We start from the raw sequence: 23182 nt of genomic DNA, 5'->3' as shown, positions 1-23182 counted from the left end.
ATAGAGATCTCTTCCCCCCTCCCAAACAACATACACACCAACACATGCCCAATTATTCTTCCAACTAGCAATAACACAAAACTTTCAACACCTAATCTATAGGCAAATGCAGGAACTATCCACATGATTTAACACAAATAGAAAGATATTATATATCTCAGGACTCTATTGTGATATGCACCATTCCACAGGATTTCGCTGAAGAGTTCATTGCCAAATCGTTAGCACATTTTTATCTCTAACAGCTTATTCATTTAGATTATTATAAGCCTGCGGGCCGCCTAGGTTGCTGAGGTCAACCCAAGGATAGTTCTGTATTGCTATTGTCAGCATTTCAGTCTCAACTGAGATTATTCAGTTCAATCTCATATTTAACCTTTGACTTCAAGCTTATCTTTGTTTGAAATGCTTTGCAGACACTTTGAAACAACACATCATTTACATATCATCATCCCAGTACAATCCAAAACTACAGATATCAGGATACTGCAGCAGCAGGATTATTGCTTCAAGGACTTGGGGTGATGTTCTTTCTGAGCAAGTTAGAAGAGGTTGTTTTCGTTTTTTTTTTTAATATATAATGGACCAAAAGAGTTTTAAGACTCTAAAATAACTATCATAAAGGGTTTTTTTTTTAAAAGTTGCTATTAAAAAGGGGAAGAAGCAATAAGAAAATTGAATTGTAACATCTCGATATTTATTACTAAATTATATCAAATAGCACAGTGATGATTTCATTTTTATAAAAATCAATAGTTATACTCTCTCTCTTTAAACATTAATATTTTATGCAAGGTTTAATGTTTTGGATGCCCACCACAAAAGACACTGCTATTTGATGATGTATAGTGAAGAAGCACTTTAACACATTAAACGAGTTACTAATTGTTCCAAAGATGATAGTAATGACTTTATGGGCTGAAAATATCTTTATACTGTTACTAATGGGCTCATTTTTAAGATAATGATAATTTTACTGTAAACATTATAATTTGCATTAGGGATGGCTGATTAGAAGAATGATCTCAATTATCCTTATCTTGCTTATGTTGAATCACAAAATTAAAAATAATAAGAAATTTATGTTGGGTTTAATAGGCAAAAATATAAATGGCATCTACCAGTCTTTTTCTCCACTAAATCCCCAAACTTTCTATCTGTTCCCAAAAATGAGAAGAAACAGATTCTAATAGTATTCTCTATGGAAACTGATCACCCTGGACTTCAGTTTATTCACCTATTAAAATGCTAGAGGTGATAGAAATCCATTTATTTTTCAACTTATTCATTCTAGCTCACACTTAAAGAGTACAAACTTAATTCTTCTTGGAACACTGAATGGGAATCTGTCAGAAGAAAACTGAAGAAATCACTATTCTTAAGGAATCTTGTGAAAATAAATGAATTAAATATACCAAGAAGAGTAGCTACAAGTGTGTGTCAAAGTTCATATATTTTTTCTTTATTCTCTATGTAAATTATGTGTGAAATATTAGGTGTGAAATATATATATATATATATATATATAGTTTTCAAGTATAAGTACCATAATAGTATTTCCTTAGAATCAGGATGTTATTATTAATTGTTCTTTTAAGCTATACACATGCTTAGAAAAGTGGGCAAGACTAACTTATTTGTTAATTGCACATATAAATGCATTACTTTCCTTAGAAATAAAATTTTTACTAATTATAAAAAATTAAAAGACAATGTTTGGTATATTTTTCCTAATAACATGTATGTATTTTCTATTTTATTCATTTAACTTATGGGGGCTAGTGCCCAAATAGTTTCAAAATTACATTTTGGGATAGTTCTTTTTTTTTAATTTAATTTTATTATGTTATGTTAGTCACCACACATTACATCATTAGTTTTTGATGTAGTGTTCCATGATTCATTGTTTGCATATAACACCCAGTGCTCCATTCAATATGTGCCCTCCTTAATACCCATCACTGGGCTAACTCATCCCCCTATCCCCCTCCCCTCTAAAACCCTCAGTTTGTTTCTCAGAGTCCATAGTCTCTCATGGTTCATCTCCCCCTCCGATTTCCCCCCTTCATTTTTCCCCTCCTACTTTCATTTTTTTTTTTTTTTAAGATATAATGTATTACTTGTTTCAGAGGTACAGGTATGTGATTCATCAGTCTTACACAATTCACCACAGCATATCCTCCCCAATGTCCATCACCCAGCCACTCCATCCCTCCCACCCCCACCACTCCAGCAACCCTCAGTTTGTTTCCTGAGATTAAGAATTTCTCATATAAGTGAGGTCATATGATACTTGTCTTTCTCTGACTTATTTAGCTTAGCATATACAATGGAATATTATGCAGCCATCAAAAAACCCGAAATCTTGCCATTTGCAAGGACGTGGATGGAACTAGAGGGATAGTTCTTAATAATAATTTAAAATAAATTTGATTTTTTAGAACTGTTTTAGATTTTTAAAAAAAGTTGTAAAGAGAGCACAGAGAATTTCAATACACCCTATACCCCATCTAATTTGTCCATTATTAATATCTTACATTAGTATATATGGTACATTTGTTCCAATTAATGAGCAAAGGTTGATGCATCATTACAAACTAACCACCACATTTTATGGAGATTTCCTTAGTTTTTAACCTATTTTTCTGTTCCAGAATCTCATTCAGAATATAACATTATATTTAGCTGTCACATCTCCTTAGACTTCTATGCCCTGTGGCAACTTCTCAGATTTTTCTTCTTTTTGTTGACTTTGACAGTTTTGAGATATATTGCCCAGGTTTTTTGTAAAATATCCCTCAGTTGGAATTGGTCTGGTATTTTTATCATGATTAAGCTGGTAATATTCATCTTAGGGAAGGAAGTTCGCAGAGGTAAAGTGTCATTGTCATCACATCATATCAAAGTTACAAACTATCAATAAATAGTCACTGTTGATTTTGACATTATTCATCTGCCTGAGGTAGTGTTTGTTTAAAGTTACTCATTCTATACTGTATTCTTCAGAAGAAAATTATGTGCAGCACACATCTAAGGAGTAAGGAGTTATGCTCCCTCTCCTTGAGGGCAGAATATCTACATATATTATTTGGAATTCTTCCACATGGAGATTTATCTAGTCTTCCTCTTTATTTATACAATAATTTTTATGTGAGTATAGATTCATACATTTTTTTTAAATATACTTTGGATTATTATCCAATGTTCTTTTATTTATGTAGTTGCTCAAGTTCTACTTTTGGTCATTGGAAGCTCTTTCAGTTGATTTTGTTTTTGATATTATTTATATGAATTTTTTTTTTTATTATGTTCAGTTAGCCAATATATAGTACATCAATAGTTTTTGATGTAGTGTTCAACAATTCATCAGTTGACTCCTACTTCCCTTCCACATATCCCTCAACATTGTGGCTATGTTAATTGCTGGTTGTTTGCTTGTTTTTGACACTTTCTTACTTTATAACAATGCAGGATGTTCCATGATCATCCTGTATATTTCCTGCCCTAGTCCTAAGATCAGCCATATCTGCAAGGAGTCCTGTTTCTCTTACTGGTGAATATTAGAAAACAAGATCTGTATGCTTAGTGTGCTCATTGCTGCTGGAGGGCCATAGGAATTGGAGGCAACCCATGGCCCAAGATAAAAAGTAGGAACAACAAGTAGATGTGCACTTTAGAGAGATGAATTGATTATAACAGGAGAATTCACATTATCTAAAAGGAAGATAATGAGATATATAACCAATTAATATTCAAGTAAAATACAAAATGATAAATGGAGTTTTAAAATAAATTATTAAATATTCAGTTTGGCTCTTTTGACTATTATTAAAATATTTTTACAACCTCTTTTATTCATTATATTCACTTTTTAATTTGAAATTAATTAGTATAGATTTATATAGAATATACTCTAATTTTTTTCCTTCCTTGTTATATCTCTTAACTATTAAGACATTCTGAGTTTATCTTCTTGTTATATTTGTTATTTTGTCAAAAGTAAACTTTCTTTTTTTAAAGAGATTTTCTTTGTTTTTGTTTTGTTTTTTTAAGATTTTACTTATGTATTTGACAGAGAGAGACACAGCAGGAGAGGGAATACAAGCAGGGTGAGTGGGAGAGGGAGAAGCAGGCTTCCTCCCGAGCAGGGAGCATGATGCGGGGCTAGATCCCAGGACGCTGGGATCATGACCTGAGCCAAAGGCAGACGCTTAACGACTGAGCCACACAGGCGACCCAAAAGTAAACTTCATTATCAATTTTATTACACTTTATACTGTATTTCTTGTTTTCTTATATTTCTTAGTTTCTTGTTGATTGATTAATCTATAAAAATATTGATCTATTAATCTATAATCTATAATAATTTATAATAATTTATTATTATGTTATTGGAGCATGGATTTATTTTTTAAAATATTTTATTTATTTCTTTTACAGACAGAGAATGAGCACAAGCAGGGGGAGTGGCAGGCAGAGGCAGAGGGAGAAGCAGGTTCCCCACTGAGCAGGGAGCCCGATGTGGGGTTTGATCCCAGGACCCTGGGATCATGACCTGAACTGAAGGCAGACTTTTAACCAAATGAGCTACCCAGGCGCCCCTGGAGCATGAATTTAAATGCAACTTTAATTACATCTCAAACAATGATATACATTATTGGTTTTTTACATATTAATAATAAGTTATTGTTGTGGATTTAACTTTGTGAAAAGAAAGATAAAATACATTATTTTACATATTAGATATACTTCACTAGCTTTTTTGTTTTGTTTTAAGTATTTATTTAAATTCTAGTTAGTTAACATATAGTGTAATATTAGTTTCAGGAGCAGAATTTAGTGGTTCATCACTTACATATAACACTCAGTGCTCATCACAACAAGTGCCCTCCTTAATACCCATCACCCATTTAGTCCATTTCCCACCAACCTCCCCTCCAGCAACCTTCAGTTTGTTCTCTATAGTTAAGAGTCTCTTTTATGGTTTGCTTCCTTCCTTCTCTCTCTCTCTTTTTTTCTTCTTTCCCCTATGTTCATTTCTTTTGTTTCTTAAATTCCACATATGAGACATATGAGTGGAATCATTGCCTTTCTCTGACTGACTTATGCCACTTGCAAAATATACCCCAGCTCCATCCACATCATTTCAAATGGAAAGATTTCATTCTTTTTAATGACTAATATTCCACTATATATATGTATTATCCATTCACCAGTAAATGGACATTTGGATTTGGGCCCTTTCCATAATTTGGCTATTGTTGATAATGCTACTATAAACATTGGCATGCATATGACCCTATGAATCAGTAATCTTCAACAAAACAGGGAAGAATATCCAATGGAAAAAAGAGAGTCTCTTCAATAAATGTTGGGGACAACTGGACAGCAACATGCAGAAGAATGAAACTAGACCACTTTCTTATGTCATACACAAAAATAAATTCAAAATGGATGAAAGACCTAAATGTGAGACAGGAAACCATAAAAAGCATAGAGCAGTACATAGACAGCAACCTCTTTGATACCAGCCATAGCAACTTCTTACTAGACACATCTCTGGAGGCAAGAGAAACAAAAGTGAAAATGAACTACTGAGACTTCATCAAAATAAAAATTTTCTGCACAGCAAAGGAAACAATCAACAAAACTAAAAGGCAACCTATGGAATAGGAGAAGATATTTGCAAATGACATATTAGATAAATAAAGAATTTATATGGTTCAACACCCAAAAAGCAAATAATCCAGTAAAGAAATGGGCAGAAGACATGAATAGACATTTTTCCAAAGAAGACATTCAGATGACTAACAGACACATGAAAAGATACTCAACATCACTCATCATTAGGGAAATACAAATCAAAACTACAATGAGATATCATCTCACACCTGTCAGGATGGCTAAAATTAACAATACAGGAAACAAACAACACATGTTGGTGAGGATGCATGGAAAGAGGAACCCTCCTCTTGCACTGCTGGTGGGAATGCAAACTGGTGCAGACACTATGGAAAACAGCATGGAGGATCCCCAAAAAGTTAAAAAATAGAACTACCCTATGGCCCAGCAATTGCACTACTAGGTATTTGCCCAAAGGACACAAAAATATTTCACTTGTTTTTAATGTTCTTATGGTGTTCTCAAAGAATATAAAATATAATTACTGCTTTCTGGAATACTTATACTTTCTTACTATTGGGCTCTCTTAATTTTAATGTCATGAGAATTTGGAAATAGCACATTTCTAGGCTTAGAGCAATATAAAAACATACATACATGTATACTATTATTCATGTTTCTGTGTGTGCAATTACAACATAGAATCTCAATAAATTAAGGGTCATTAATTATACCTTTCAAATCATATTTATCAGTATTAATCTGTCCCATTATTTTGACTCATCATGTCCAAGAACTGAATTCTGTAACTGAAAAGTAATGGTTGACAATTAGCATATGTACCACAAAAATATGTATATATACATATATATGTGTTTAAATTTATGTAAATATATAAATATTTTAATTTGTATTAAACAAATATATAAATATATATAAATTCCTGCAGTATCATTAGATTACAAAAGTATCTAAAACTTATCATTGATCTGTATATTCTCTAGATCTATATCACATTCTATATTTAGATCAGGTCCCTATTCTTCTGTGTATAATTTTCTGTTAAACAGATTCCTAATTATTTAATTATACTTACTATGTATATTTTCATTTTAGTAACTGTCTTCTTTTTCAAATTAGCCTTGTTTTTGATGGTATTTTGTTTGTTCTTTTTTTTAATTTCATAATTTTATTCATCTATACAATTTTTCAAAAAAACTAATTTTTCTGGTCATTTCTTTCTGATTTATTTATTGTAGGTTTTTTTTTTCTTTTACATAATGTTCATATACAATGTGAGCTAACAGTTGATTGTTACATTCCCTGTGAATCATGAGCACATGGGTTAAGGGGGCATTTCTTTCCCATGGGATTTGTATTTGTTTTGCCAGAAGCCACAGGTTACTATCAACCAGAGACTACATTGAAGGACTGGAATTTCCCACACCACATAAGAAACATTAAACATCATCAACAAACCTGTGCAACCTAAAGCCTAGGTCTATTTAGCCTTTTTTTTTTTTTTTTTAATTTTAGACTTGTTTTTCCACTCAGAGCTAAGGCTAAGACACATAGACTTCATTATTCCTTCCAATCCCTTATAATGTACCATATTAGTAAAGGTTCTCCAGAGAAACAGAACCAACAATGTGTTATATAAATTATATATAAGTATAAATTAATTCATTTCAATGCTGTATAATGTTCATGGTGAGATGTTGCATTGATTGTCAATCCCTATCCCTTCCCACCATCTTTGTTTTTAGATTTGACACTGTATATCTTGGGGGTGGGGGAGCTTGAATACTTCAGATATCAATGAATCAAACAATCCTTTAAATAAGAGTTTTATATTTTGGTTCTTTAATTCCTATAGACTAAAGTCCCTGGAGTAGATTTTTTAGGCATGAGCTATACTTTATTGTTTATTTTTGTTTTTATTTTAGTAGAATTTCTAGGCTGTCTTCCTTTTCACCAGAAAATGGCTGTAACAATTCATGTTTATACCATGTTTATACATTGCTCACATTGGTCTGATTTGTATTTGAGATTTCTTTTTCTTTGCTTCTCCATGATTTCTGATGAATTTTGTCATTTTTGTTCTTTTTGGCATTTTTATATGCTTGAGAAATTGACAACTTGTACCCTTCTCTCTTTGTTCTACTTGCATATTTTTTAGTAAATTTGTAGGAACTTTCCTTATAGTACTCTTTATTTTGCACCTATATTTCTTTTTTATTCCTCCAACAGCACTGTATCTGATAACTAATTATGGTACCCGTTTTCCATATAAGAACTTTATTTTTAGATTATAAAATGTATTTGTCTTTTATAACTCAAAGAATTAATGCATTCAGTATTAGCATATTACTCTATCTGGATTTTATATGTATCCTGGTTGATATTGCCCTGAGTTATATTTTTTCAGCTTGCATAACTTTTAATCTATTTGGAATTTATTTCTTTTGTTGTTAAATTTCTTTTTTTAATTTAAATTTGGTTATTTATTTATACTTAATTTTAAATTTGAATAAATTATTTTTAAATATTTAAGCATTTAAAATATTTTGAATTATTTGTTTGACTTATATTTGTTTTTTAAGACCTTTATATTTTAAGTTTGAATAAATGAAGCTTAGGCTTATCCACATAATATTTGTATAATATTTCTTTAGTGACAACAGCTGTTAAATTTAAATGCTTCAAAACTATGTAGACCACCTGTGTTTTGCTTCAGAATTATGACTTTGGACCTCTATTGTAAATTTCTTATGTCTCTTTTTCAGTGAAAATTATGCTTTGTTTTCCAAGCATACCTGAGTAGACCTCTCCTAATGTTTTAAATATTTTTAGTATATATTTAAATCTTCCCATATAAATAAAATTTTAATGCTTATATAATATTCACCATATTTTTGCCAAAACAATTTACCCAGTAATTTTGATGATATATTTATGATATTTTACATTATTCTCTGTAAAAGATGTAAATTCTTTTTTTTTTAAAGATTTTATTTATTTGACAGAGACAGAGATAGCGAGAGCAGGAACACAAGCAGTGGGAGTGGGAGAGGGAGAAGCAGGCTTCCCCTCGAGGAGGGAGCCCAATGTGGGACTCGATCCCAGGACCCTGGGATCATGACCTGAGCCGAAGGCAGACCTTAACGACTGAGCCACCCAGGCACCCAAAGATGTAAATTCTTGCTCATATACTTAATACCTTGGGAGTAATACCTAGATTCTGATTCCACAGTCATTTTTGAGATTTTGAATATGCATTGTTAATTTCCTTCTAAAAATAATTGTACTATAGTACAACCTATGGTGGAAATAATTATATGTTGTTGTCTACTTTATTTGGAACACCAGATTGGATATGTTAATAATAGTTCTTAAAAAGCACATGCTATTAAGACTGCAAAAAGTAAATTCACATAAACTCCTAGTTACATCTAATCCTTTTTTATTTCTTTTCCCCTACAAATAGGAAATTTCTTGATATTTCTCTGTCTAAACTAACATCTGTTACATTGCCTGTCACAGATTATATGCTTGATATGCTTTGAATGAATAAATGCTTAACTTTTATGATTTTTGGTCCCCACAAATTTGTAGTAAACAGTTATACCTTTCTTTTAAAACTGAAACTGTATTGCTTAGTTGGTAATCCAATCTTTTTCTAAATTTCTCTTTGAAAAATATTTTCAAGGATCTTTAAAAGTTCCAACACACACACACACACACACAGAAAGTTCTTATACAGGTTCACAACTGTACTTGAGGAATAGAAAATGAGATAGGCTTCTCATCATACAGAGACAGCTTGACAGTCTTTAAAAAAAAAAAAAAACTGAATTATAATTAACTTAAAATATTGTATTAGTTTTAGGTGTGCCACATAGTACTTTGATAATTTCTTACATGACAAAATGATCAATACAATAGGTCGTTACTACCTGTAACCATACAAAGTTATTACAATATTATTGACTATCTTGCCTATGCTGTACATTGCATCTTCATGACTTATTTATGTTATAACTGGAGGTTTGTACCTCTTATTCACCTTCACCTATTTCACCCATCCCCACACTCCTCTCCCCTCTGACAATCATCTGTTCTCTGTATATGAGCCTGTTTCTCTTTCACTTTGTGTTTTGATGATTACTACAGTCTTCAGGATCAGTTCACTGACTTGTTCAAAGTAGCCGTTCAAAGTATGCCGCTGGTATTCGACATTTTGAAGAAATGCCTCCATTAACCACTGCTGCTGAAGCCTGCCTCTCACCAATCTCTGGCTTGTGGGGCTTAATATTTAGTACAAGTGTCTGCCCACTTAGTGAAGCCACTGTGGCTCTCAAACATAAAGAAGGTCACTCTTTGCCAAATCGTACATGGTGAAGGGTTGTCTCATATCAAAAACTCGTTGGTTCCCACTCTTACCTATCTGCACTTCCAATTAACAGATCAGCACACATACCACAGAGACTCGTTTTTGTTTTTGTTTTTGTTTTCTCCCAACATGTAGTCAACAGCTCTGTGAGTTATACCAGGCCATTCTGTGACCAAATAATCCTCTTCAATGTTCAGCTAACCATGGTGAGGTGCTCAGATGACCCAATCCTTTTGCACTTTTATGGCAAATTATTTCCCAAGTTATTTCTCAGGGACTATGTTGATTGGTCCTTTTCTTTTAATCACCTTGGTCAGTATGAACTAATTCATATAAATAATTTATTTTTCAATAAAATTTAATTACCAAGAGATGGAATTGTGAAACCCTAGGCAAACTTGCACTACTTCAGTCCTAAAACAGCTAAGTTCTTTGGTGAGGGGCACCATGGTGGCATATACTCAAAGAGTTAACCCTGTATTATCAGAATGGCCTGATAAACAGTCCCTTGTGAAAATGGAAAAACATTTCTTGTCTTTGAAAGTGAGTATTCACATAGTTATTTCCAGGACAAAGGGATACTTCTCCAAGACGAAGTGGTGTTTCCATTTATAGAAAGGAAAAAAAAAAAAAAAAAAAAACCATACTTATTTTTAAATGATTTAGGAAAAAAAGTAGTGACCCCCCCCAAAAAAGTTTCTTTTCCAGAAGTGCTTTTTCTAATGAATAAAAGAATAAATGAATGAATAAACCAAACTATACATATATAGTAAGTTTAAAACTTTAAAAGTTTTAACTTATCTTTAAAAGTTTTGAAACAAAAACAAACTATATGTATATAGTATGTCACATCACAAAAGACTTATTGTATATCTGATAAAAGAGTTTATTCGGTTGGAAGAAAAAAGTAAGAATCAAAATGACAGAGTAGTTCAGAGAATTATAATGACTGGCTATTAAGATCATTTCTAGGGCGCCTGGGTGGCTCAGTTGGTTAAGCGACTGCCTTCGGCTCAGGTCATGATCCTGGAGTCCCTGGATCGAGTCCCGCATCGGGCTCCCTGCTCGGCAGGGAGTCTGCTTTTCCCTCAGACCCTCCCCCCTCTCATGTGCTCTCTGTCTCATTCTCTCTCTCTCAAATAAAAACAAACAAACAAACAAACAAACAAAAAAAACCTTCAAAAAAAAAAAAGATCATTTCTAGCTGTAGGTGACCAAACTTATTACTTGATGGAACATTTTGTGGGCCTGTGCCCACATTTCCTTTATGCCTGTTTTTTGTCCTTCATGGGAGATGAAAATATTTCATAGTCACTCTATAAACAAGGAGCTCATCTGTTAATGTCAATGGAAAGTTTATTAATGTATAAGTTATATAGCCTACATCCACACATATGTCATGTCATGCGACAAGCCACCATTTGTTATACAACCTTCCACGCTCAGACATATGTCGATTCATACAGTAGAATACAAATATATCAAAAAGGAATTTTATAAAAGGTTACTTTCTGAGACAAGTAAACTGTTAAGTTACTTAAGTAAATTGGTAAAGAGGTGTGCTTACAGATCTATTTGCCTCTCATAGCGAACACTAGGATAATAGTTTAGTTATCATAAGTAATGGTTTTATACTATGTTAAACTGAATATTCACCATGATTACATTTAAGTTTAAAAAAAAGTAGATAAACTAGATTTATAACTTCTTGAGCTAAATGACATAGTAAACAAGGTCAGGAAAACAATATATTTCCTCCATACTTCTGGAAGAAAGCCTTTGTTCTTTAGATACCATATTAGGATGATAAACTGAAACTAGTACACTACTTGCATAAAAGTTTGAGAACACATTCCTGACATATTCATTTTATTCAGGTGGATATCAGAATGTAGTAAAATTATGTTAATATAGAACTTGAAGAGCATTAGTTTTTCCCCCTTAAAAAATGGCAGCATTCCATTATATTTTTCAAATATATACACTTGTTTTGTAATTTAATAAATCAATAACAGAAGTAATAAGGTAGAATTACATGCTGATTTTGTAAAACTGAGGAAATTCTTAAAATACTTAATTTTTAATTTTCTACAAAAAACGCTACATAAAAATTCTAAGTATAAGTATGTAATAAATGCTTTTAGGGCTTTACTAAATGGTTTCCTTCTTTCCTTCTTTTATTTTTGTCTAATTTGTTCAACTTCAGTAAAAACTGTGAAACACGTTAAAGTAAATTTATGTAATTGAAATAATGTAATTGATTTGTATTTCCCTGATGATGAGTGATGTTGAGCATCTTCTTATGTGCTTCTTAGCCATCTGGGTGTCTTCTTTGGAAAAATGTCTGTTCATGTTTTTTGCCTGTTTCTTAACTGGATCATTTGTTTTTTGGGTGCTGAATTTTGTAAGTTCTTTATATATTTTGGATATATATATTTTATATATTTTGGATACTAACCCTTTATCAGATATGTCATTTGCAAATATCTTCTCCCATTCTGTAAGGTTGCCTTTTAGTTTGTTGATTGTTTTCTTCATTGTGCAGAAGCTTTTTATTTTGATGAAGTTCCAATAGTTTATTTTTGCTTTTGCTTCCCTTGCCTCAGGAGATGTTTCTAGTAAGAAGTTGTTATGGCCAAGGACAAAGAGGTTACTGACTGTGTTCTCTAGGATTTTGACGGTTTCCTGTCTCACACTTAGGTCTTTCATCCATTTTGATTTTATTTTTGTGTATGGTGTAAGAACATGGTCCAGTTTCATTGTTTTGCATGTTGCTGTCCAGTTGTCCCAACCCCATTTGTTGAGGAGACTGTCTTTCGCCCATTGCTTTGTCGAAGATTAATGGCCCATATAGTTGTGGGCTCATTTCTGGGTTTTCTATTCTGTTCCATTGATTTATGTGTCTGTTTTGTGCCACTACCATACTGTCTTGATCTCTATAGCTTTGTAATATAACTTGAAGTCTGGAATTGTGATGCTACAGCTTTGCTTTTCTTTTTCAGAACTGGTTTGTCTAGTCAGGGTCTTTTGAGGTTCCATATAAACTTTAGGATTGTTTATTCTAGCTCTGTGAAAAATGGTGGTATTTTGATAGGGATTACATTAAGTGTGAAAAGAGCTAGAGAGTATTATGCTAAATGAAGTCAGTCAGTCAGAGAAAAACAAATACCATATGATTTCACTCATATGTGGAATTTAAGAAACAGAACGAATGAATGGGGCGGGGGGAAGAGGCAAACCAAGAAACAGACTCTGAAGTAACTGAGGGTTACTAGAGGGGAAGGGGGTGGGGGGAGAGATGGGTTAAATGGGTAATGGGGATTAAGCAGGGCACTTGTGATGAGCCCCAGATGTTGTATATAATTGATGAATCAATAAATTCTATACCTGAAACTAATATTACACTGTATGTTCACTACCTGGAATTTAAATAAAAACCTGAAAAAGAAAAAAAAGGAATAATGTAATTGAATAAATGCCATGAGTAAAACATGGAAATTAAAATGAAGTAAACAAAGTGAGAAAACATAACAATAATTCCTATCTAATAAGGAAATTCCTTAATTTAATGAATTAATCATTCATCTTGAATAGCTGGCATGATACTAATCATGGTAAGATTTATATTTAAAATTTTTAGATTTAGTATATTTCCTATATATTTAACAATCTCTCATTTTATTGTCTTATAATTTCAAACAGGAAATGTTATACATATATATGTATAATATATATATTTGCTTTTTTGTTTTCCTTCAGAAAACACTATCTTGATGATAAATATTACTCTTTTATGGGCAAACATATATGCATTTACTAGAGGCTCTTAACAAGAAGTATATTCATACTTCAGAATAATAGGAATTACTTCAGTTTGATTCAGTTAATTATGGTAATACAGAAAAAGGGAAATAGGCTATAATTTAATAGTTGCTAATACTAATATTTGAGTGGGTATGTCTTCTTTAATAGTTTAATGGATCTAGTAATTTATTTTCTATTTGAGTAGCTTTTTGTTTTGTTTTGTTTTTCATTTTCAATTTTATAAGTAACAAATTGTCTCAAAAAAGCCAAGGATGTTAAGTAGCATTCTAGACATCCCCTAGATTATATATATTTAAATTACTTATACGAGGTATTCTACACCTGACTATATATTGACACCTATAACCCCTGAAAAAGTTAAGCTCTTATATGTGCATTTCATCACTTTTTCACTCTCTTTACTTATAAGCTTACTTTTCTTACCTTGCTTGTCATAGAGTGAAAGACCTGTTGCTTACGTTCAGACTCATCAAATGTAATTATAAGTCTATCATTTTCTATCTCCTTTTAGACCTAAGTTCATTAATTACTGCATAAATGTACTATTTACTGCAAGATTAATATAGACATATTTATGAACAGACAGTGAGTGTATTCTATACTTGTCAAACTCTCTATACATATATTTGTAGCCAAATCTTCATTCCACACATTCAGTTGGAAGGCAGATTGGTGTAATTTACTCCTAATCAGACATCCTAACAGGTGTTTACTTAAAGCTTTTGTGGTCATTTTAGCTTATTTCATATGTATCCCTCACAGCCAGATCTCCAGTACTCTGAATGAGTGAAGTATTGTGGTATCATTTTCTCAACATACATTGCTACTAAATCTTTTTCTTTTTCTAACTCTCAATGGATCATATTATAGATATTCTACTACAATAAACAATTTTCAGTACCTCCCACTCCCACCCTCAATCTATTAATTGTCCATTGTCCAATTAAAGTAACCAGTGCTCTTTAAAGAAGAGTGCATATTTGGTCTTGATATATAGAAAGCTGACAAGACTGTAATATTTATTTTTATTTTTTAAAGATTTTATTTATTTGAGAAAGAGAGAGCACAAGCAGGGGGAAAAGCAGGCAGAGGGAGAGGGAGAAGTGGGCTCCCCATTAAGTAGGGAGCGCAATGTGGGGCTCAATCCTAGCACTCCAGGATCATGACCTGAGCTGAAGGCAGATGCTTAACCAACTAAGTCACCCAGGTGCCCCAAGACAACAGATGCCCCAAGATGCCTAACTCGACTGAGCCATTTAGAAACTAATAATTATTTTTAAAATGTGTGTACTGATATAAAACTATACAAGGAGACCAACCTAAAAGGATTCCCATATACAATATTTGCAAAATTGTGATGATATAAAATTTCATATAAACACACACACTCAATAAAATGATACAGTAAGATGGGAACTTATGCAGATAAAGAAAAGGAAAACTGAATATAAACTGTACCTAAAATATTTGTGATGCATACTACTATATTGTCCAAATTATTTGTCATAAGTATTAAATATTAATCAGTCTAAATTATGTATTTCTTATACTTAAGAGTTGGTTGACTTCTAAGTTACTAGTCCTTTGTTGTACATTTTAAATGGTAAAGGGCAATATTTAAAAAGAAATAGTAATTATATTTAGGAATATTGTTCTATATAAGATAATGTAAACATGTGAAATAATTTATTAAGGTGGTTTTGTAAAACTTTGTAAAAAGAAAAATACAATGTGTGATGTCAATTTTTAAGTTAATAAAATGGTCTGGGCATCATAGACCTATACACATATGCCTATGTATAAATTATAGATACCTCTCTCTGTGTAAGTGGGAACAGATGGATACAGTAAATTGTATATAGTCCAGATAGTTCAAGAAACAGTAAGATTTGTCCTAAATAGGAAGAATTATACCAGTAGTGATACATCGAATGTAGACTACATGAAGGTTCAAGTCTATTTCATCCCTATTTTCCAGGAGATGAATCTTCTAGATTCCCCAAATAATTATAATGTAGTAACGAGTTAGTGTTCAACTGAGACTCTGAACCCTGAGACAAAGATTTAATTGACATGGGGATTGAGGAAAGGTTCAAGTAAACGATAGGCAGAAGGAAAGAGTGGGGAAGGAGATACCCGATCCTATACCTCAAGTCATAGCTAAAGGTGGTTTTCCTCGGGATTTTTGAATCTTGATCAACATGGGCTCTCAAATGACAATAAAGTGAATGTAGTTGTTCATGGCTTATTCAAATACATCTGAAATAACTAGAAAACAATACAGCCAATAGAATTTTTCTTTTATGGTATATATTTAGGACTTTATATAGTCATAGAGATAGGCTTCCAACTAACAACCAGGGGAAATTTGGAGGGAACTTATTTTTACTTTGCCTCCCATTGCTTCATAATATACTTTTGTCAGAATTTCATCTTCATGACTCCACTGACTTCTAGGAGAATTCCCCAATGAGTTCCTAATTATGGAGACATTGAACTCATTAGATTCCTTGACTTTATTCATTTCTCAGTAATATTTTCTGTTAGAAACTTTTTTTCTCTTAGTATTATCTCTACTTTGGCTTTCAAAAAAAATATTTTTTGCACTACGTCCCCACACTTAAAACACCGATGCCTTGGTACTCTCACTCTATATGAGAGCTTCATCAATCTGTATCTTTATTCTACAGTATTCTTTCCTGTACTCTAGTAAGATGAACCCAACCCGAGTGATCCAGAGGTGTCAGAACGTCATTATATCACACCCTACACTCACTAGCAGTAACAACAGAGCTCCTTTCTTTTTTATTCTTTTTTCTTTTTTTTTTTTTTTAACAGAGCTCCTTTCACTCTATATTCTCCCTCAGAAGGAATGTCGCCATCATAAGTCAAAGAAACCAAAACCTGGGAGTCATCTTAGATACTTCTCATTCTTATTCCACCTATATCACCCTAGTCACTTGTTTCTGCATATGTACTTTTGTAACATTTTTCAACACTCATTTCTGACTTACATTCCATTCTCACATAGACTATTATAGTAGATTCCTAATTGTCCCCTGGCCTGAAAAAAATAATTCTTTACCCCATTATACCCCAAACATACCTCTAATGCATCATTACATATCTGTACATTCAGTGAATGCACAAATTCACTCATCTTCATAAATATTGTATTTATCTTTGTAAAAAATGTAGTACATAATATATCAAAACAGCTTAATGCTTGATAATTAAATTTAAATATACTGAATACTTCAATGCTGCATCTAGATGTCTAGACCTAGATATATTTATACATGTGGCAGTCATGAAAAAGTACCTCTCAATCTCTGTCTGCAGAGTGTAGTTTACTGATGGCTCCAGCTGTTGTAGTCTGTAATTTATCACTGTGTTTACCCTGAGACCACCCTTCCCACAAATTTCAGCCAAAGATTGAGTATAACAAGAATATTAAGTTAGTCCTATTCCTGGGAGTCATGGGACTCAAATGAGAGGTGACTTTGGATCATTAGGGAACTTATGAAATTCTTAGACCTGTTTTGCCTTCTCAGATCCTTTCACTCAATCTTCCTTCTTTACTTATCGCCTTCACCTGGGATCAGCGTCATAGTCTAATATCTGCCCCCACCTTTCTTGTTTCCTTCCCCTTTTCCTTGATAGGGCATTGCTCTTAATAAAGCCCATGCATGGCTAATTCACTCTAATTGTCTACTTCTTAGAGGATCAAGACTAACACAAATTGTACCAGAACTGTTCTAAGAATAAAGGGATAAGATGAGGAATTTGGAATTGGCTCATACACCATGCATCAAAGGTAGGCACATTTAGTAGGTGGGTGCAAATTACTCTAGCAAAAGATAATGTCTTAGCTGCTAAAAAATTTCACCGGCAGCTACCTTGAAAAATGTCCAGTGGTAAGGAATGCTGGAGCAGAAGGGACGATTCACACATTCAAAACATATGGAGAAGACAGTGGATAGGAAGACAATACAACTGGCTGGTTACTGCTAAGTTGTACTAATGCTCTCAGAGGGATATTAAGAGACTGAACACTATTAACAAGCAGTTAATAGTTAAGTATGAGAGGCAGAGGATCTTAAAGGAGGCCCTTATCTCTTGAAGTATAATAGCAGACTGAAGGTGAGCAACTTGTTACAGTTGGAGACCTCCAAAGACAATTATATGCTCAGCCCTGGCAGGTCTGTTATCTGAAGGTCAGGGCCTCATGGGAAAAACCTGGAATCCTGAAATATGGGGTGGGAGTATGTATATGGATATATTTGAGTATGTTGACTCTAAAGCCTCTACTGGACTCTCTTGGCTTATAAGAGAGTAAAAACTAGAACTGTTATGCTGGAAGATGCTGCAGAGGAAAAGAAGATGCTTCCTCACAAGGCAAAAGTTTTTTGTTTTGTTTTGTTTTGTTTTGTTTTCCCCTCAGGACATACCCTTACATCCTTCTCTGACTACCAGAATACTGATGGTTATAAATCCCAGAAAAACCTGCCTGGGAACACACTGAAACTAACATAGGAAAGAGACCATAAAACAAAGAGTTACAAGAAATGGGCATCAAGTATGAATTAGAGCTAGGGAAGTGTTCCTAGGATTATATCTTGAGGGTTCTTGATCAGGAGGTCAAAATATAAGTGTATGTAAGCAACTACTTATTGAACTGGGGACTGTATCCCAGGACATAGGACCTATCCCAGAAAACACCTCAAGGGTGTTCTCTTGTACTGAAAATCTGGAAAAATTTGCTACTGTAGTTGGAAACCTGGGGAAAGCAATGGAGAACACGCAGGGGGGCTAAAGGGAACTGGGGAAGAAGGAGGTTAGGGGAAGTGGACATGTTGGAATGGATATATTATTTATTTTATTTATTTTTTTTTTAGAGAGAGAGAAAGAGAACATGTGCATACGAGTGGGGGCAGGGAAAGAGGGAGAGAGAGAGAGAGAGAGAGAGAGAGAATCTCAAGCAGGCTCCAAGTTCAGTGTGGGGCCCAATACAGGTCTTGATCTCATGACCCCGAGATCATGACCTGAGCTGAAATCAAGAGTCCGATGTTTAATCAACTGAGCCACCCAGGCGCCCCTGGAATGACTAGGTTATTAAAGTCAGAATACCCATCAGAGATTTATATTCCATAAAAGAGTCCAGAAGACTCGCCATTTCCCAAGAATATGAAGTGAGAGGGGCACCAACAGCACTATTATGTTCTCCTCTGCAGAACAGTGCTGATATAGAAGAGGCAACTGCAGATCTTAATGATGGGTCTCCAAAGTAACAGAGGTCAGGAGTCAGGAGGCTGTAATTACTGTTATGACTGGCAAGGTCAAAACAGATGATAAAGGGCTTCACTGACAAAGATTTTTGAGATGGTTAAGTGTGTGGCCTTCCCATGGCCAAAATAGAGAAGCAGACCCTAAAGATACTGTTTAATTTGGGCTGTTGGCCTCATTGAGCAGTGGTGCATGCAATATCCACAGTTCAACATTGACCTTTGTTCTGACAGACTGAATATTCACAGGCACAGTGGCTACACCTGCCTGGGTACATGAGCGTTCTTCCTACTTAAGTCTTGGCCATCATGGCTGCTCAGCTCACGTGTCATAGTGTTAGTTAAGTGTAACTAAGATAGGGCAGATGGATTTTTTTAAATTCATGAATTTATATTGATATTTCAAATTCATATTTTGTATACCACGATGCTTACATAATTTCCTGATTTTAAACTTCCATTTCTTTGTTCTCTTGTACTGAAAATCTAACCTTAGCATAGTTACTTGTTATTTTTTTCTACCTATACACCAATATGTATATATGTAATTTCAAGGTAATAATAATGGTGTTACTTTGAAAAATAAGAAAGAAGAATAAACTTTAAAATTTGTTTTCAGGGGCGCCTCGGTGGCTCATTCGTTAAGCTTCTGCCTTCAGCTCAGGTCATGATCCCAGAGTCCTGGGATCGAGCCCCATGTCGGGCTCTCTGCTCAGCAGGAAGACTGCTTCTCCTTCTCCCACTCCCCCTGCTTGTGTTCCCTCTCTCACTGTGTCTCTCTCTGTCAAATAAATAAATAAAATCTTAAAAAAATTTTGTTTGCAGTTTTATTTGATTATGAAATATATTCAGCTAAGAATAAACTAAAAAATCAGTATTCTGAAGAAACTAAAAATAATTCTTTCTCCATTGTGGTTATGTAAACAACTTGAAATATGGTTATATTTGTTTGTTTTGATTTCTTTTCACTTTTTAGAAATTGCCTTTTTTCTTGTTTAGTCCTGAATAGATTCATAAACTCCATTGTCACTCTGATCCCTTATCTGAAATTTCTCATATCTATTGACTTTTAATAAAGTGATTGAATTATAAGCATACATGGCAGAAAAATACACAAGTCATACATGTATCTCAAAACCATGGGAGCATATAACCATGCAACTACCACCCAGGCTAAAAATAGGAAAATTCAACATTAGAAATATTTCCAGAAATTCCTTAGTGCTTCTCCCAAATATCCCTGTCTCCTTCTTAAAGTTTCTCACTATTACTACTTCTAACACCACTGAACCATAATTATTTTTTGCCTATTTTTGATATTTTGTAATGAGAACCTTTGAACATGTCATGTCAGTGCAGATTTTTTTCACTTACTTTGCTGTGTAGTATTGTGTTTTATAAATATCTCATTATTACTACATACATTTGATTGTTGATGGGTTGTATTCATTTTTTGGGTGTTGATGTCTTTCAAGTATCTTTTGCTGCAAATATGCATGCATATCTTCAAAGTTACATAAATCTTAACATATTACCAAAAACAGATTATCAGTTTACTATGCCCCCAGCAAGTTCCGGATTGTTATTTCTTCACTTTCTTGACAACATTCAATATTGCCAGTCTATTTCCAATTGTTATATTTCTACATTACTCATGTTGTTATCTCACAGGGGTTTTAATTTATATTTCTCTGGTGACCTTTTGATATGTTCACTAACAACTTGCACATCCTCTCTTTTGAAGTGCCTATCTAAGCCTTTCTCTACTGAGTTTTCTGCTTTTTCCATTAATTTATAGGCATTCTTTATACCTTCCAGATATGAGATATTCATGGCCTAAATGTGCTACAAATACCTTCTTTATTCCACAATATTGATGGAACACAATGAATGGAAGTTCAGAAACAGATTTCCATAGGCATGGGCATTTGATTTAGGACAAAAAACAGTGGGAAAAGGCTTTAATTTCAATACATAGTGCTGAGTCCTTTGAATTCTTAAAGAAAAAAAAGTGAAATGTGATCCTTATATCAACCCACAAACAAAAATCAAATTGAAGTAGAAAAGGTAAAATAAGAACACTTCTAGAAGATAACACAGGAAAATATCTACATAACTTCGGAGTAAAGATAGGTTATTTAAACAAGATAAAGAAAACACTGTCATAAAGGGAAAAATTGATACATGTGACTACAATAAAATCAAGAAAGCTACTCACCATTTAAGTAAGAAGTCATAAATTAATAAGACTCATATTTCAATAAATCATTTTATTTCTACTGATATTATACATCTTTTTCCTCCAAAATATGCTTCTTTTGTTCAGTATTTTTAATTGTTCACGATTCTTCTTTCATCCCTTTCTTTTATAAAATATGCATTTTATCATCTCTTGAGATTTCTCTATGTTTTACATTCTTTGGGGGAATGATTCCTGTGTTCATTTATTTTTTTGAAGACATTTAAACTAGTTCAGTAATCTGTGATAGTTGTAATTTTTGTTTATAACCACATTTTAAGCAAGATTTTTTCTTTCTGTGTTCACATTATAGAAAAAAATACAAGAAAAGTATTAATTTCCTGTGTGCTAACAATATCCCCAACTTCCTCTGGTTCTAAACTTTTAACAGGGATCTTTATCTTCTACTTTGGAAAAGCACATTTGAATTTTATACTTTTGTGGTAAATGGATTGAGGTTTTCTTCCCTAATGGGAGAATCCTCTCACAAAGGTAAAGCCCCACCATAGTCAGTATAACAGTTTTCTTGGGCTGCCATAACAAAATACCACAGATTGGGTGGTTTAAACAGTAGGAATTCATTTTCTTACAGTTCTGGAGGCTAGAAGTCTGTTATCGAGATACTGACAGGGTTGCTTTATTTTCAGGCCTCTTTGACTTGTCAGTGACCATCTTCATGTTCACATGATGTTCTTCCTTAATATTTGTGTTCAAATTTCCTCTTCTTATAAAGAAACAAGTCACGTTGGATTGGGGACCACCATAATGACTTCATTTTAACTTAATTGCATTTTTAAAGATGCTATCTCCAAATATGATCACATTTTGAGTTACTAGGGGTTAGGCCTTTGCATATGGGTATAAAACTCAGCCCAGAAGAGATGGGATGTTTCATTAATTTGAACATCCCTTTCATTGAGGCAGCGTTTCCAGGGTCCTGCATACATAGGAGTCTGCCTACCCATACCTGCCCAAACTCAATACCCCATTTCTCCATTTGTGACATAACATTAAAATAACAGCCTTAGCTTTTAGGATATATATTCCTTCCTGAAAAGCCTCACCTTGTTAGATAACTGCTCTGGATTTCAGACACCTTTTCACTTATGTTCATGGGATTTTTCACTTTACTTCTCTTGAGAAAATTTCATACATTATGTAGCAATTTTGTACTTTCACTTGATATTATGCATATATTCTGCTCAGTCTAACATATTGGTAAGGATCAAAGTAAGCACATCACTATTGGAAACAATTTAGAAATATATGTCAATATTGTTGACAATATAGTAAATGAAAAAAAAAAAAGCTAGTTCCAAAATAATATATTTAAGATTGAATGGCCGGGTGCCTGGGTGGCTCAGTTGGTTAAGCAACTGCCTTCGGCTCAGGTCATGATCCCAGGGTCCTGGGATCGAGTCCTGCATCGGGCTCTCTGCTCCTTGGGAGCCTGCTTCTCCCTCTGCCTCTCTCTCTCTGTCTCTCATGAATGAATAAATAAAATCTTAAAAAAAAAAAAAAAGATTGAATGGCCTATCTACCCATCTATCGATCAATCTATCATCTACCTACATGTCTACATAGGTACAGAGAAAGAAACTTTTAAAAAGGAATAGAAAGAAACTTATAATTTAAGGCTTAATGTGTTTAAATCTGGGAGGCTGATCATGGGATATAAAATTTCTCCTTCTCTGAATGATTCCATCGAGTCCATTTTAGCTTTTCAGAATGAACATCTGCATTCTGAGTATACTTACTCTGGACTTTTGTTTCTAAAATAAACTTGAATTATTTTGGCAGAATATGCAACATGTTAAA

Source organism: Mirounga angustirostris, unplaced genomic scaffold (genome assembly GCF_029215605.1).
Source record: "Mirounga angustirostris isolate CCGP_5_RB_7025 unplaced genomic scaffold, mMirAng1.0.hap1 SCAF_7, whole genome shotgun sequence".
Classification (NCBI taxonomy): Eukaryota; Metazoa; Chordata; class Mammalia; order Carnivora; family Phocidae; genus Mirounga; species Mirounga angustirostris.
This window is presented reverse-complemented; position numbering follows the sequence as displayed.